Source organism: Neolamprologus multifasciatus, chromosome 2 (assembly GCF_963576455.1).
Source record: "Neolamprologus multifasciatus chromosome 2, fNeoMul1.2, whole genome shotgun sequence".
Lineage (NCBI taxonomy): Eukaryota > Metazoa > Chordata > Actinopteri > Cichliformes > Cichlidae > Neolamprologus > Neolamprologus multifasciatus.
The window spans coordinates 28,257,058-28,275,634 of record NC_140440.1 but is presented as its reverse complement, the minus strand read 5'-3'; the positions used below and the strand labels follow the sequence as shown (position 1 = coordinate 28,275,634).

Sequence of the window (18,577 nt, the reverse complement as noted above, 5' to 3'; positions counted from 1 at the left end):
TTAAATTACATAATTTTAATGATTTACAAAGGGATAAAGGGATAAAGGGATAAAAGCATAAAATCCCCATTTTTTTCCTAAATAATACATGCAAACTGATTTATTTTCTAACCATGATGGAGGTTAGATGCATAGCAATAATTAAAAGTATCAATGAGTTTTATGTATCTTTGGTTTTTTGTGCTGTGACAGAAAAACAAAAAAAAAACTCTCATTTTGTTCGTGGCCAAAAATGGCCACCCATGTTTACGTTTTCAAAATACTATAAAATTCATATATATTAAAACATTTTTCTACTTTCATTGACTTGATGTTTTAGATTAGTATCAGTGCTGTTCATCAAGACCAAAATTTAATTCAAATCCAGACTTTTAACCCTTTAAATACCAGTTAAATTACATAATTTTAATGATTTACAAAGGGATAAAGGGATAAAGGGATAAAAGCATAAAATCCCCATTTTTTTCCTAAATAATACATGCAAACTGATTTATTTTCTAACCATGATGGAGGTTAGATGCATAGCAATAATTAAAAGTATCAATGAGTTTTATGTATCTTTGGTTTTTTGTGCTGTGACAGAAAAACAAAAAATCCCTCTCATTTTGTTCGTGGCCAAAAATGGCCACCCATGTTTACGTTTTCAAAATACTATAAAATTCATATATATTAAAACATTTTTCTACTTTCATTGACTTGATTTTTTAAATTAGCACCAGTCCTAGTCATGAAAACCAAAATATAATTCAAATTTAGATATTATACGCTTTGAACTGGGTGTGGTTCCCAATCAGCCAGAGTTCACACCCAGTTTCACACCTTGGCTCAGGCGATTAGAGGATCATCAGGGGGTCCCTTTGTCCCTCTTGGGGTGGGGGGGACACTCCCACCTTCTTGCCATATTGCCAGAATAAATGGTCTGGAAGCTGTTAGGTTGACTTACAGCAGTAGCAACGTCTGCACCTGCATAAACTCCAGGACACGTTTACAAACAGTGTTTGTTGTTGTTTGCGCTGCAGCTGCAGGTTTGAACTGTGCAAAATGTCCTGTGATTGGGGTTTTTTTTGTTTTTGTTTTTGTTTCTAGAGTTAATATTTTGGGTATGGTCTCTTTTTATGAAAAATACAAGAGTAAAAGTGCTTTTCACATGTGCTTCAAAGCTAAGTTTGACTGGGAACCTCAAAGCTCAATATCCTGCATCCACAGGAATTCACTGCAGCCTATGTAATGTTTGATGCGTCATTATTTATTCCAGTCTATCTTGCAATACATGTTTGTGCTGCAATGTCATGCACAAACACAAACTATCAGATCCTTAAGACCAAACCTATGTCAAAATTGTTTCATTATATTGGTCCATTGGAGTGTGGTAACCCATCAACCCCACCTAGTGGAAACCAAGAATATTACATGAAATTGCTTGCTTGGCAGAAAATGGGCCAAGGATGTCATGTGGTAGAAAAAATGAAAAACTACAATTTTCATGTGTTGAGTTTAGAATGAAAGCAATTTTACCTAAATTGCATGCTATAGTACTGCCAGTAACAAGGAATCAAAAAAGGTGGTTATAATGGGTTTCAATTGGCCAAAAATGGCCACGATCAGTAAAACAGGAACAAATTGGTGTATAGTGAATATTATTGACATTATTAAGTTGAAATGTTGAAAATTAAAAAATTTTTAAAAAATGCACACCTTTGGAAAGTTTCATTCCATTTGCATTAACAGAACAAAAATGGTTGAAAACCGAATAAAGAAAGTGGCCAAAAATGGCCAGATAGAGACCAGAGGGTTAAGTGTGTCATATATATATTTTACACACACATTACACCTGCAACCATTTCAGCTTTGTGTAATATCTATTTTTACGTTCTTAATAGCCATGCAGCATGAAACATGCATCATTCAGTGGTGCATTCGAAGTGCAGAGCTTCGGTGGAAGAGCATAAAAAAAGAATGAATTATAGAGGAGAGCGCTGGCCTGCAGAGAATCTGACACTGAGAAATGACTGTGACTGTTCTGTGAGGTTGCTCCACTTTCCACAGAAATGAAGATAACTATTTATAAAAATAATAACTTGCCTACAAATCGTTTAAGCATAGGCTCCTATATTTCCGTTTACCGAGAATAGCAAACACCAATTTCCACTCTGATTAACATCAAAACTTAAACATCTACTTGTGCAGCAGCAAAATAATGTTCCTTCTTAAGGTGTGATGATAGGGATATAAATGATCTGCTCTAAATGTCACATATTGTTTGAGTGTTCATGTTAGTTTGCATGCATGTGTGTTTTTGGCTGAGGAGTGTTGAACAGTGAGGGAAGAAAAAACACTTGCTAGTTTAATGTTTCCCCACATGTTTTCTGTCTAAAACTCACTGATACATGAATGCTGAAATAAATGCCACCTTCATTATTGTTATGGCATTTTGCTTTAGTGTTACTCAATTCAGTTGCCTTTTTGAAGCTGTTTTTTTATATATGTGGCTATTGTTTTTTTAATATGTCAGGCCCTTTTTGTCAGATTAAATATCAACAACATGCCTCTGTATTGTTCAGCACAATCCAACAGCAACACAAACTACAGCTTCTTACAGACTGTAAAGTTGAATTCACAGTCCTCTCATACCATATGTTTAGCATACAATATATGGAGCTTTAAAAAGTAATTTAATGGGACAGATCTTTTTAAGTGGGTATAAGAATGCAAAGTTTAAAGTCAAGGACAAAGCAAATACATAACAAATTAAAGAAAACAACATGGTGGCATGGTGATTAGCACTGTTGCCTCACAGCAAGAAGGTCTGAGTTTTATTCCACCACCTGGCCAGGGCCTTTCTGTCTGAAGTTTGCATGTTCTTCCTGTGTTTGTGCGGGTTCTCTCTGGCTACTCCGGCTTCCTCCCACCGTCCAAAGACATGCAGTTAGTGAGGTTGGGTTAGATGGGGATGTCAGCTACTGACAGCTAGAATTACATAACTGGTAATTCTAAATTGCCGAAAGGTGTGAATGTGAGTGGGAATGGTTGTCTATCTCTATGTGTTAGCCCTGCGACAGACTGGTGACCTGTCCAGTGTGTACCCTGCCTCTCCCCCTATGGTAGTTGGGATGGGCTCCAGCCCCCCACAGCCCTGACAAGGATAAGCGGAAGAGAATGGATGCATGAATAATAATAATAATAATAATAATAATAATAATAATAATAATAATAATAATAATAATAATAATAATAATAATAATAATAATAATAATGCTGTCTAGCCATTAGCCTGAAGTTTAAAGCTGAGTGAAATCCTAGGTTATTTTATTAGCTGCTGTCTTTCAAAGCTGCTCTTCATGGCATCGTTAAGATGATTCCACCTAATCGTATTGGAGGACTAACATAGTAGAATTATTACTTTACATATTTTACAGAAGCCCTAATCCAACACAAATGGGGATAGTGACAGTTATAGCAGATGCAAAAAAATGCTTGGATAGGAATTCTCTTTTGAAAACACTTAAAGGAACAGCAGCAATATTTTGGCACTTTTAAACATTTGGCATGACAAACTGCCAAAAGTACAGCTTTTTATATAATGCATGGAGATCTAACATGATGCTTTCACAAAGGTCATGTGTTGCAGGTTTACACTGGATTGTTTCTAATATACTGCTTACAAAGTACTGAGTATTTTTATGCCATTTCACACTTTCTGTCTATTTCTATCATTATACTATTAGAAGCATTATCACTATAATTCATTACTTTAGTTCTCTGCTCTAGGACAAAGCAAAGTGACAAAAATTGGGCTGTAAAGGGCTTAGGGAGCAATTGCACTCCAGCCTTATCATGAGCACCTCATTTATAGCAGTCTGTTAACAAGCAGAGTAAACATATTTTGTTATGTTGGTAACACATTTTTTTTTGTCTCTGCACAACATTGCTTCCCTCATTCCCATTAAGCAGATTCTCACTTCATTATCTGTAATGCGATGCATAGATTATCTGGCCCAGTATCTATTGTGAGTTTTGGTCTGCATAAAAGACTGTGTTCATCTGTTTGCTAAATCCCTTGCTACCTGATCTCACTATCTACTATAAAATCAAGCCTTAACATAATTTGACACACTATCAGCAATGAAGCAGAGGTACACAGTAACACTCTTTTTGAAACTAATGGTACGTCTCAATTATGTGGTACTGCAATTAAAATATAATATAAATAAGAAATTCATTGCACTAGCCCTTGTAGCTGCTGTTGCTCAATTTGTGAGATTAATGTTTTAAAGGCCCTTAGGCTCATAGTCTCTGAATGAGTGACATGCTTTTGTGACTAAAAACAAAATAATGAGAAAGGTAATGTCTGACTGAACACAACACTTATACCAATCAATTTGATAAAATGTAAATAGCAACAAGCATGAAAAAGCATGAAACAAATGTGATCAATAAATTCTGATAGCCATTTCCCCAAAATAAGGGATAGCTGTAGGTTTATGAACCACAAAATAATAAATGAAACACATTATTGTTAAATGTATTGTTTCCTGAAAACAGGAAAAATAGTAATTGTGAACAGCATAATGATTATTTATGCAGACCGCGAACAAACCAAAGAAATAATGCGGTGACCAAAATATTCCCTAACATACCCATCCTTACCTTAAATCTAACAAAATTGAATAGCAATATGCAAATTCTAAGAACATTGTTCATGTAATCCCATCCTTCATCCTCCTGTATAAGAAGTATTTAACTCAAGTCAACAGCAACAAGCTGTAAAATGTTACTTTGGATTCATATGCAGGCAAAATTATTATTATTTTTCCTCTAGGACCTCTGGCTTTGAAAAACAACACTAGACTTGGCTATTCTTTGCGTGTCCCTACTACACCCATAGGGAAGAGAGAGAAAAAGGTTTTCTAACAAACTCAGCTCACAGCTCCAGTTTATAGAGAAAGAGGAGGTAGAGTTAAGAAAAGAGGCCACCTATGTTTTCAGAGGCAAGGAAAGATTGTATAGCTTCAACTAAGCTTTGTAATAGCAGTTAGCAACCAAGTCAAACCAAAACGAACACCAGGCTGAGCAAAGAACACAGAGAACTGGGGGATAACAAAAGAAAGAGTAAACAAGCTTACAAAATGTGTCAGCCATTTTCTGTGAGCCTGCAGTTGCACAAAGCGACAGGAGAGGGCATAAGAAAGAGTATCAGCATAAAGAAATCAGGATGCGTAGGAGGAGGAGAAGAGATTCTTTGTTTAAGAAATGAAATGAAGAAATATGAAGACAAATACACTGATTGAAGAATCGAGCTAGAAATGGCAAGGAAATGAGGGAGAGATGAAGATGAGAAGGAAAGCGCATGAGGCTGAGAAAAGTGGGGTAGTAATCAAGAGAACAAAGATTGGGGGAAGGGGGGGGAGCAGTCAGTGGGAGGAGAGCTTGTGGTATGAGCCACAGCATCATCATCTTCCACACCCTTGTGTCATTGTTTTATTCATACACTACCAGATTTGATTGTGGGAAACAGAGAAAGGTCTAGGAATGAACAGACATGTAAACACAAAAACACAGCTCTCTGTGTGTGTTTGTTTATCTGTGTGTCTGTGTGACTACAGGGAATGTCATAGCCTATCATCTTTCTAATATCATGTTAAAATAATACTAGCACCAACCCTAAATGCCCACATTCCTGATTCATTTTTATGACAGATGGTTCATCCTGAAATAAACCCAGCAGACCAACTTCGCAAAATGAAAAGCTACATGTGGGATGAGATGACTCACGTCCTGAACAGAAAAACTCACTGCATCACACACTAAGAAAAATGACCTGGAGGAGCTGAATGTCCATTTTAAAAACACAGAGAATACAAGGAGACTTTTTTACACTGTAGCTTTAATCACTGTTAAAATTGGCTTTGTCATGTGTCTGCATGACCATATCAGTGTCATGTGATCATACATAAACACAAACACGCACACACTGTGCATCCTTTCAGATACCATGGATTAATGTATGATATACCTGTACCCACCCAGGCTGTGCGGTATATGCCGTATTTTTGTTTGCGGCATACATGCACATACTATTCCTCCATATCATGTGAAACTTTGAGTCTCAACCTTTAAGAGAAATAATAAACAATCTAGTTTGAGTTTGTCCCATTGGTTTTCTTTGGGAAAAGTTTTAATAATATAACTAATAAGACTTATTTTAACGGGATAATATGTGGTTTGTGTTGTATTAAACATTGTAGAACTTTTATTTTAAAAGAAATTAGATTGAGAACATTTAGAGTGAAAGAGGGATGTGACATGCAACACAGAGCTTTGCCAGATATACATTGCAGGAACAAAAAGTGTTGTGATTTGGTTACATTGAATAAAACATTAGCACATTGAAAGCTGGGCTGGAACATTCAGAAAGATAAGAATAAACAAGGCATTGACTTCACTCAAGATGTTTAGTAGGGGAACTAGACAGGCTGAATAGCCACACGGGGAAGAGGAACCCTGCAGCTACAGACTCAATCCCTCTAACGGCCAACATTTGATTCCATCCATGTGTGGCAACAAATACGGTATTAATTAGACAAGTATATGCCATTTGTGACCGTATACCTCATTTACCCCATTTACCCTGCAGTGAGCAGTGCCAGGATAAGAAGGCAATCCTCTTAGCAAGGTTACACCCAGCATCTAAACAGCAGACTCTGAATTTCCCTCACTCATTCATGCTTTCTCTCACAATTCACTAAATTCCTATTTCCTTAATCTAGATCTCAGGACACTTCATTGTGCTGTTTTTAGGTTTTGGTACAGGATAAATTAAAAGTGGTTTTTAAGCCATATGTGTCTTTACTAGTGTTCTGCTTAATGGCTGGCTGTTTTGCGTGTATCCTTGCCCTGACCCGTCAGTCAGTTCAATCCTCCGGGCATGACATGATGACCTAAGCACAGCAGCAGATGTTCTGGCTGTATGAGCACTGATGCCAAACAAGAGCAGCACAGACCAGCATCTGTTCTTATCTCTGTTGATTCAGAAAAAAAGAGGAAAAACAACAACTTGTAAACACTGCACATGGCTCAATGCACTTAACAAAGCTACCAATCACTCTGCATTACAACACACAGACATACATGTCTAGACTTAAGTACTGTTAAGCATTATGATACTATTAATATGACTATTGTTAGGAAAGTAAAGCATTGCAAAGAGAGCTTGACATAAAGACAGTGAACAAATCATCACAATGCAGTACACTAAGCTAGGCTCATATCATCCATCAAGGAGTTAAAGGGACACATGGAGATAGTGTATGCAAATGCCTTTTTTTGGTGCAATGTTTTAATGCTTAGAGAAGTTGACCTGGCTAAAGCTCCAGAGAAAGGCCTCCATGGACTGATTCAGCTGCACTAGAGTGATTCTAAAATAAGAGTAGCAAGGACCAATCTATGGGACTCATGAGTCAATGGACTGAGAGATAATGAAACTGATGGCTTATATAACCAAGTGGTAGAGATAGCAAAGGGTCAGACCTTTTCAAACAGTAAAAATAAAAGACAGGAATTATGTAGGGTTTTTTTTTCTTTTTGCTATTATTCTTTATGATTTGCTGTGTCAAATTTTGCTGGACACCCGATAAATTCTATTTGTATCTTTAGCAACACTAAAGAAAGTTTGACCCAAATACTGACGAGTACTGCCTAGCTTATGCCATCTGACATTAAAGCTACACATGGCTCTAAATCAGTCATGTCCTAGTGCAAATGACAAGAGCTAAAGGAGCTGTGCCAAGCAGTGTTGCCTCACAGATCTGAGTGCAGCCTGCAATTAAATTTTTATCCCATTGACTTCTATTTTTGCCCTGGTAGTCCAGAAGCAACTGAAAAAATCCAGGTCATCTTCTTGTCATGTTTATTATTATTCTTGTCGTGTTTATTAAATGAGCTTAATCAAATAAGGGCATTGTCTGTACTGTGTGAGTGGTTCATGTGGTTGAAACTGCAGTGAGTACCATGCATTAAACATACAAAGTGGAAAATTTAAAATTGAACATACAAGACTCAAAGGTAAAGTTAAATAATTGAATTTAACTTGACATAAAAACATCTTGACACAAAACACATCTTCGTTCAGCCCTTCTCTGCCACTCTGTGTTCAAAGTGCAGCACACAGAGGTCAACAAACAGATTATTTACTAAGAACACTAAAAGATGCATTGCTGCAATGCTTGTTGATATTGACATTAATCTCCTGATTAACCAGCACCATATTGCCTAAATGTTTACTAAGAGGAAGTACAGATATGAACACAAGCACTCATAGCAGAGATATGTAGTAAATAGCAGCTCAGACAACCACTTGTTTGGAAACATCTACAAATCACGTGCTTCAGGTCAACACTAATTAAAACCAGACTGTCAAAGTCAATGTGTTGCTTGAATTCTTCCACTAAGTTTTTCTGTAGTGAAAAGCAAGTCTCCAAACAACAGTGAGTGATTGCACCTTAAAAATAAAAATCAATGTCCAGTGAAAGAAAACAAAGTTCAATAACAATGTGAATCTACTTAGTATGCTCATCATAAAATATAAACAAGCATGAAAGTTATTTTTTGTATTGTATTTTAGGTATTGTTCCAAAGTTTTGTGCACTAGTTCAAGAAAAGTCTAATTAAACAAAAAATATTAGATGCATTTGATCCGTTTAAAAGGCTGAAGTTGTCATAAATATACCTGATTTTTTTTTAAAAATACAGTTCCAGGTACCTAAGTTTTTGCTAAACATAAAATACATTTATCATTACTCAACTTCACAATTCAGTTTTAGCAAAGTTAAAATTGTCCATGCCTTCTTATTTCCTGAACAAACAAACATTTGTGATCATGTTTTGTCCCCCCTTTCCATTTTGGGGTAAAACACTCAAGTAGTGTAATGGCACTTGATGAAGACTCTCACCTTGCCATTCTGTAATAAAGGCTGTTATTAAGAAATAATTGTGTGCTGTAATATGACCTTCCACAACAGCAGCATCTGAGAAAAGTCGGAAGTTAATAAAGAACATGACAGCTTACTTGGAAGGAAACTCACTAAGTTCCTACCCCCCCCCCCCCCCCCCCCCCACACACACACACACACCACCACCACCACCACCACCACCCCCACACACACACACCAGTCAGTTTATCTGTGAAAGTGCCTTTGAATAAAGAGGATTAGACACAGTATGTGATATCAGTGATGTGATATTGCATGTGCATCTATGGGGACAAGTGTGCATGTGTAAAGTGTGAACATGATGATGGTAGCTGTTTTTGCTGTACTGCACTATGTGTCCAAAATTAGATTACCATCACTGCTGCTGACCTCAATGTGAGTGGCGGCGTCCTCATACAAAGCTGGAGCAATAAGGGAGAATGTGCCCTACTGACATACAACAGCACATTCAGCATCCACTGCTATGACCCTACAGGCATGAGGCGCAGCAGCACACAGCTTAAGAGCATGTGGCATAACCAGAGAAAGATTGCAGAAAGCAAGTCAAATATCACCCGGGAAATAAAGAAGTGCACCATATGAAGGAGAAGAGGAAGAACAGAAACAAGGAAGTGGGAAAAGGAGGCCAAGAGTGGGAAGGGGGAAGGGAACTACTGAGAGCAAAATCAGTATGAAAGGGGAGAGAAAGAGAGGGAGAGAGAGAGAGAGAGAGAGGCTGCAAAAAAAGAGGAAGGATAAGCAGTCCTCAGAGCAGAGGCAGAACAGTGAGTACTGCATGGAGTAGTATACTGATGGAACACTCATTGCTATAAAAGCAGAAAACAAAATGCAGGTTATTTTTCATAAAATTTGAGATAGGGATTAGGTGCAGAATAAGTTAAAACGCAAAGGCAAGTAGAGTGAAGCATGATATGAGTGTGTTTAGCTGTCAGCATTTTATGTGTTACTTTAGAAGAAAAGACACAAAAAGAAAGGTAAATAGGAGGAAAGTTGCTGAAATGACTACACACTACTGTTGTACATGATTGGCTTCTTACAACATTCCCAAACTGCAATGAATGCAGTTTAATGAGGAACGTGCTGTCACCTATTCAATAAAAGCAATGTATACAGGTAACTGCACTGTAGATAACATTTTGCGTAGACATACCGCATGCAAACACAGTTGCAGAGATCTGCTGAGCTAGCCAAGCAAACAGACAAAGCCACTGGAGCAAGCAGCCACACCCCCACAGTGGAGAGCATACAGAATGAAAACTGGAAACAGTTTACGTCTTCTTACATCAAACTAAATTAAGATCAGCAAGTTTGAAATGCAGGAGTATTTTTTTCATCTGTTTTTGCAATAGTAATATACATATTAAAAAGTGTTTATTTACTGTACAACAAAGGTGCATCCCATGTGCTTGCATTAAAGTAGTTGCAGCTCATCCACTCCTCTTTCCATGTGTTTTTTCTTAACTATTAAAAAACAAACTATGATGGCGCAGGAATAAAATAAATAAAAATACACTATAATAAAAATACATGCAATCGGCTCACAGTCTGTGATGCAATGACATTTCCAAGCACTTATTAGTTTTAATGAGATGCTCTCATTTTTAATCACATCTTTTCTGGGCATCTGCTGTCCAGGCACAGCTTAGCATTGCTGCTGTACTGCAACACACACACACACAAAGCCTGATTTCTATCTCTCTCACACTCACGCATGGACTTGTACATATAAAATATTCATTCATGCACACATACGCTCAGAGGGGCAGTTATTGCTAGCAGAGCTAAATAAATCTGGACAGATGAACTGCAGAGAAAGTGTGGCCAGCCTCTCTTACTCTGAATCTGAACCGATCCTTTACCTTCCTGTATTCAAGCTTTAGCTTGCTGCTTTATTTCACATGCTGCTCAGTAGCTTCTCATACAGCACCAGTTTTCAGCACAGACATATATGTTTATAATTTAAAATATGCTTTTTTTCTGTCAGTTTCCTGTGTAGGGAATCTAACGTTGACCCAGTTTTTTGGGTGAATAGATTATCCTCCATACTATAAAATATCTAATTAAAAGCTAGAATATTCCTGCTTTTGCTATTCCTTTACTGTCTGCAGCATGTGCTTCCTAGTTTACAGTGCTGAAGTATATATAGACATAAACCAATTCTTATCAAATATTGTGAGGTTTCTATAGATGAGCTGTACAAAAGCCACATCCCCTCCCCCTACTCTACTGCTTTCTCCATCCCTCCCTCGTTCATCCTCTTCCACTGCTGTTGCTAAGACCGTTGAGTGCATGCTAGTCTGTGGAAACCAGTAGAGTCTGAGAGGTGGATCTCCCAGTGTGTTGCTATGGGCAACACACAATGTTCGATAGAGAATCACCTCTCAGACTCATGCTTGCAGACCTTCGCACATGTCATAGAATGTGACCTATTTTCAGTAAGTCAAAGGGGATCATGCACTCTGAAGCTTGTGTGCAGTGTGCTAAATATACAGTCTTCTACATCAGTATTTCTCAATTCCAAAGCACAACAAACCAATCAATTAAAAAAAATAGTAAAATTATATTGCTTGTTTTTCACTCCTGGAATGAATTCACATCCCTGCTGAAACAACCCCACCTGACTTGCTGCACATTGTGATGCACTGCACACCCGCCTCAGGCACTCTCTGCTCTTCTCTGTCTTAGCTCCAGCCATTCATGGCCCATTGAATCACCTCAGCAGCATCAGCAAGCACAAACCACAAGAAATCTCATAGCCAGTCATTCAGTTGCTTTAAGCCCATGTAAGAAACCTCATAGACAGGAAGGATATATAGATGCAATTAAAGATGAAAAAAAAACAACAACAAGCGTATACAGCGCAAAGCTCACAGTTTTTCATTCAGACTCAGACATAAATACATGCAAACCACAATAAGTGTCTGTCTGGATATTTGGGTGATATTAGTATTATAAATAATGTTAAACTTCAAAAGCAGAGCACCATATTATGGTATAGACACGGCATAGAAGCAACAGTTCAATTTGCTTATGAATTAGCAGTTTGGACTGTGTGAGAACTAACCAGAAAACCACATGTAAGGCATTTTATCAACACACAGCCTACTTATTTCACACAGTGAATATTTTTTTATGCTTCTTGACGGTTCCTGCTGAGTAGATTATTTTGTAGGATCAACTTCTTATTTCTGATTAAAATTATAGCATAGCTGCCTAGAAATAAAATTGTCTTTCTTACCTCTTCGGATGTGTGTCTCCTATCTGGAAGCACAAGTGTATTTGCATGGCTGCCCGGAACTATAGTAGATCCTATACTCATTCTGGGTCCAACTAGCATGTACCGCTTCTCTCCTGATCTGTACTGGATGCTGTGACACAGTGTCCCATCATAATTAGTCTCTGGCAGATATTTAGAAGTGTAACCTGTGGATTTGGAGCACTGCATTGCAATCAGCACGATTATACTGACGAGAAAAAGCACAGAAACTGCGCCCAAAGTTATCATGAGGTAAAATATGACATTACTGTCCTCCTCATCTTTTGCTGCACCTTTAACATCAGAAGCTGCAAAAGCCTCTTTGGGCTCCACAAGTTTGACAATCACAGTAGCTGTTGCTGAGAGAGAAACGTTGCCGTTGTCTTTGACCAGTATTACCAGTTTATGCTCAGCCTCGTCTGTCTCTGTGAATGAGCGAAGTGTTCTTATCTGTCCTGTATAGCGGTCCAAAGCAAAGAGACTGTGGTCAGTCACTTCCTGCAGTGAAAAGAGCAACCAGCCGTTATATCCTATATCAGCGTCATAGGCTCTGACTTTAGTCACCAAGTGTCCTGCGTTGACGTTTCGGGGAATCTCCTCCACACCTTGAGCAGAACCGTTGGAGCTTAGTGGGTACAGGATGACTGGAGCGTTGTCGTTCTGATCCAGGATGAAGACGTTGACTGTGACATTGTTGCTTAGTGACGGAGTTCCAGAATCTGAGGCAACAACTTGGAACTGGAAAGTTTTCAGTGTTTCAAAATCAAAACTTTTCAGTGCCACAATTTCTCCATTTTCAGGGTTTATACTTAGAAATGATGTCAATTTTTCATCAGCATTCCTCATAATATTATATGATATATGGGCGTTATCACCCTCATCACAGTCATGAGCACTGACAGAAAATAAAGATCCTCCAGCAGCATTGTTTTCAGTCACATAAAACATATATGGGTTTGTTGAAAACTCTGGACTGTTGTCATTCACATCTGATATTATCACACTTATTATCCTGTGAGATGACAGTGGCGGGTTACCAGCATCTTTTGCAACAATTCTTATGTCATACTTGGGTTGCTGTTCTCTATCCAGCAGTGACTTGGTGACTAAAGAGTACATATTTTCTTGTAATGAAGGCGTTAATGTGAAAGGTACACCTTCACTTACAGAACACATCACCTTTCCATTTACACCTGAATCGTTATCGTTCACGCTTATCAGTGCTACGGTCCTTCCTGGTTTAGAGTCCTCGGGGACTGCACTTGAAAAGGATGTCACCTCAATTTCAGGTGTGTTGTCATTTAAGTCCACAATAGTTATTTTAACACTTTTTTCTGTTGCCAGGGGGACTTGCCCTTTATCAGAAGCTTTAATATCAATTTGATATCGGTCTTTTTCTTCATAGTCTATGGGCCCTTTAACAATAATTTCACCTGTATTGCTATCGACTTCAAAAATCTGACGTAATTTCTTATTTACATTATTCCCAAATGAATAAACCACCTCCCCATTTAAACCATCATCTAAATCTGTGGCATTTACTTGTACGATAGTTGTGCCAATTGGTGAATTTTCATCAAGTACAGCAGTGTATGAGTCTCTGGCAAAAACTGGCATATTATCATTCACATCCAGAACATTAACAATAATTTCCATCGTCCCTGATCTAGCGGGCTTTCCTCCATCAACTGCTGTCAGAAGCAATCTGTGACTTCGCGCAGCCTCTTTGTCCAGCGCTTTATGTAAAAACAAAACAGGAATTTTGCCATCCTCTTCTCTATCCTTAACCTCCAAACGAAAATGGTCATTTTGACTGAGCTTATATTGTTGAATAGAAAACATGTCGCTGTCTGGATCACGGGCGCCTTGTAGCTGAAATCGCGCCCCAGGTAAAGCAGATTCGGATATCTCTAAATGCGTCTGGTTGTCCGTGAAGATGGGAGAGTGGTCATTTACATCTAAAACCTCAATGCCGACGTAGTGAACCTCTAAGGGATTCTCTAGCACAGTCTTTATGTTCAGAATACAGGTGGTTATCCGTTCACACACCTCTTCTCGGTCTATTTTTCTGTTAACGTGTATTATGCCGTTGTTGGTGAGTTGAAACAGGGGTTCAGTCGATCCAGAAACGATGCGAAATCCTCTAGCATGCAAAGCACTGTGATCCATCCCTAAATCTTTAGCGATATTTCCAACAACAGAACCCACCGTTAGCTCTTCGGGAATAGAGTATCGCAGCTGTGCGGAAGAAGAATTCATAGTGAGAGCCAACGAAACAATAAAGACAGCCAAGCGCTCCAACAATACTCCGCATCCCCGTCGTGCCATGGCGAATTCACAGAATAAGCAAAATAATAGGAACAGGACGGTTAAACATTGAAATATGAATTTACATCGAAACACTGGAACTGATGAAAACCAAATATTCCAGGATTCCGAAACATAATGATTCCGAGGGTATCAAAGATTTAAAGCCATTGCCCCCCAAAGCGCAAGTGCACCCTGACGAGAAATACTGTAGCGCAAAACTACTGACGTAGAAGACGTACAGCCGGGAGTCGTTAATTTTCACAAACAGTGACACCATGCGAGCTGACGTTACAATGGAGATAAATAAAAATAGTGTTTAAAAGCTTCAACTTCGTGTCGAGGGGTCAAACAAAACACGGGACAAGTGCACTCGACATCATTTCAACATGGACAAAATAATCTCGTCCAAGCTCCTCCAAAAATATATTAATGTTAATTTTACTTCATGAGATATTCAAATTAAGAGAGACATTCTCACCTCTTCAGATGTCCATCTCCGATCAGGTACCATTAGTGTATTTGCATGGCTACCCGGAACTATGGTAGATCCTATACTCATACTCATACTCAGTTTGGGTGATGAATATACACTACACATTTGTGTTCTATTTCTATTCAGCTGTTATAAAGAGAAAGTTTAACGCAGCACTTTGAACATATCTATATCAACGGAATTCAAGCTCTAAATATGTAGAGTCAGTATTTGTTGGAGTGTCTGAGAATTGTGAACTACTCTAAAAAAAAAAAACCCTGTTAAAATGAAGCCTTTCTTACCTCTTCAGATGTGCGTCTCCTATCTGGAAGCACAAGTGTATTTGCATGGCTACCCGGAACTATAGTAGATCCTATACTCATTCTGGGTCCAACTAGCATATACCGCTTCTCTCCCGATCTGTACTGGATGCTGTTACACAGTGTCCCATCGTAATTAGTCTCTGGCAGATATTTAGAAGTATAGTCTGTGGATTTGGAGCACTGCATCGCAATCAGCACGATGATGCTTATGAGAAAAAGCACAGAAACTGCGCCCAAAGTTATCATGAGGTAAAATATCACGTTATTGTCTTCCTCGTCATCTTTTGCTGCACCTTTAACATCAGAAGCTGCAAAAGCCTCTTTGGGCTCCACAAGTTTGACAATCACAGTAGCTGTTGCTGAGAGGGAAACGTTGCCGTTGTCTTTGACCAGTATTACCAGTTTATGCTCAGCCTCGTCTGTCTCTGTGAATGAGCGAAGTGTTCTGATCTGTCCCGTATAGCGGTCCAAAGCAAAGAGACTGTGGTCAGTCACTTCCTGCAGTGAAAAGAGCAACCAGCCGTTATATCCTATATCAGCGTCATAGGCTCTGACTTTAGTCACCAAGTGTCCTGCGTTGACGTTTCGGGGAATCTCCTCCACACCTTGAGCAGAGCCGTTGGAGCTGAGTGGATACAGGATAATTGGGGCATTATCGTTCTGATCCAGGATGAAGACGTTGACTGTGACATTGTTGCTTAGTGACGGAGTTCCAGAATCTGAGGCAACAACTTGGAACTGGAAAGTTTTCATTGTTTCAAAGTCAAAACTTTTCAGCGCCGTAACATCTCCACTTTCCGAGTTAATATTTAAAAACAATGCCATACTGCCTTCGCTGTTGTCCCGATAAACGTGATATGAAATACGCGCATTATCACTGTCATCACAATCGGACGCCTTTACTGAAAATAATTGTGCACCTAAATCGTTATTTTCAGTGATGTAAAATATGTAAGGACTGACTGAAAACTGAGGCCTGTTGTCGTTCACGTCTGAGATCTCCACAGTTATTGTCTTTTCACTTAAGAGTGATGGAACACCAGCATCCTTTGCAACAACTGTAAGTTCATAAAAATACCTTTCTTCTCTGTCCAGCAGTGACTTGGTCACTATGGCGTACATATTATCTTGGAGGGATGGCGATATAGCAAAAGGAACATCCTCAGGTATGAAACAGGAGACTTTCCCACTGGGACCTGAATCTAAATCGTTCACGCTGATCAAAGCTACTGTTGTTCCAATCCTACAGTCTTCGGGAATTGACTTAGAAAATGACGTGACTTCAATCTCGGGTGGGTTATCGTTCAGGTCGATTACCTTTATTATCACACTTTTGTCTGTTGATAAAGGGATAGTCCCCTCATCAGACGCTCTTATATCAATTTCATAGCGTTCATTTTCTTCGTAATCAATTTCACCAGTCACTTTAATTTCCCCCGTGCTCGAGTCTATATAAAACAGATTTTGCAGTTTGATTTCTACTTCCTTACCAAAAGAGTAAACAATTTTACCGTTTGCTCCCTCATCTAAATCTGTGGCATTCACCCGAATGACTAGCGTGCCGGGGGCTGCGTTTTCATTCAGCATAGCAGAGTATACATCTTGTGTAAAAACAGGTGCATTGTCGTTAACATCAAGTACCTCAATCAGTATTTGCGTTGTCCCAGACTTTGGCGGTCTCCCCCCATCAATAGCGGTAAGGAGAAGCTTGTGCTCTCTTGCAGCCTCTCTATCTAACTGCTTCTGTAAAACTAGAAATGGCATTTTACCATCATCTCTATCTTTTAACTCCAAACGAAAGTGATCACTGTGACTTAGTTTATACTGGTGAACAGAGAACTGGCTACCGTCTGGGTCTCGTGCAGGTTGGAGCTGAAATCTTGCACCCGGTATCGTCGATTCAAATATTTCAAGTCGTTTCTCTTTCTCTGGAAAGATGGGGGAGTGGTCGTTTACATCCACCACCTCTACGGTCACATAATGGATTTCCAGAGGATTTTCTAGCACTGTTTTAAGGTTTATTACACAATCGAGTCTTCGTTCGCAAATCTCTTCCCTGTCCACTTTCCTGCTCACATACAGAACACCGTCGTCTTGATTCAAATGAAAAAGGGGTTCCTTTGAACTGCCAACAATGCGGTACTTTCTTTCCTTCAGCGTAACCTTATCAATCCCCGCGTCTTTCGCAATGTTTCCAACAACACTTCCTTCTTTAACCTCTTCAGATATGGAATATCTGATCTGAGCCGAGGCTTCGCTCCCAAACATCACCAATGCCACCGCGTAGACTATGCATCTCCATCGCTCGATCCACGTCCGCCGTCCTCTTTGTTCCATCATGTGCAGAATAAAATTATGACTTCAGGATGAATTATTGTGTCGTTTACAAATAAAGTGCAGCAGGGTTCCTTTTTAACCTGCTCTCCATAAATTAAACCTATCTGTGCACACCACCGAGAACGACAAACAGCTGATTTCTTATTTAAGCTCGTTGCACGAAATGCCAAAATACAGGGCTGGACCAGCTGGTGACGACAAAAAGACACTAGAGAAAACATTTGTAATTACACCGACACCATGCGATATATAACGTTATTGCAGCACCGTGGACCTAAGAAATAAAATAAAATCAACTAAATTCAAGCAACAAAACTATTTGACAACTGCAGGAAACAAAACAGCGTTCTGCTAAGAATAAGATATATTATCTGTTATTTGTAAGGTTCCTTCTTTGGAAATTTATATGAGTTATTTCTGTATTATTTCTAATAAAAAGGATTGTAGTACTGAAACAACTTTCAGCACTACGGACAGCAACACTACCGACCACAGGCAGACGCACACCGACAAAGTCTGATACACTTTCAGCACACATAAATGTTATGGGAATTAAATAGACATGCGCGTTATAGATTTAACTATCCAACGACAATAAGACAGCATTATATGTATTAAAACACGGTGTCATTATCGATAACGTCTTTTAAACGTCAGAAATTGCGCCATAATTTGCTCTGAGCACGCCCATCATTCTAAAAGGTCATCACTGTGGTTTCCTCATTTGGAAAATATATAACACCCAGTAACTTCAGTGATACAATTCAGTTCCCTGCAGTTCCTTGAAATCTGCTACAGTTTTGTCAGCGGCCTCTAAAGTGGGAACATTTCCAAAGAAATGTTTCAGGTGTTCTAGTTCTGAAAAGCAATTATTTTTTTCTTGAATTTTTAA

General features: G+C 38.8%; 1 protein-coding gene and 2 pseudogenes across 13 annotated transcripts in view; all 3 read right to left on the bottom strand.

The window, feature by feature from the left end:
* Positions 1-18,577, bottom strand: part of LOC146524618 (protocadherin alpha-C2-like) — a 216,634-nt gene that overhangs the window by 123,154 nt on the left and 74,903 nt on the right. The window lies entirely within an intron of this gene.
* On the bottom strand, positions 1,936-14,891 carry LOC146524629 (protocadherin alpha-8 pseudogene; annotated as a pseudogene).
* Positions 15,247-17,688, bottom strand: LOC146524628 (protocadherin alpha-3 pseudogene; annotated as a pseudogene).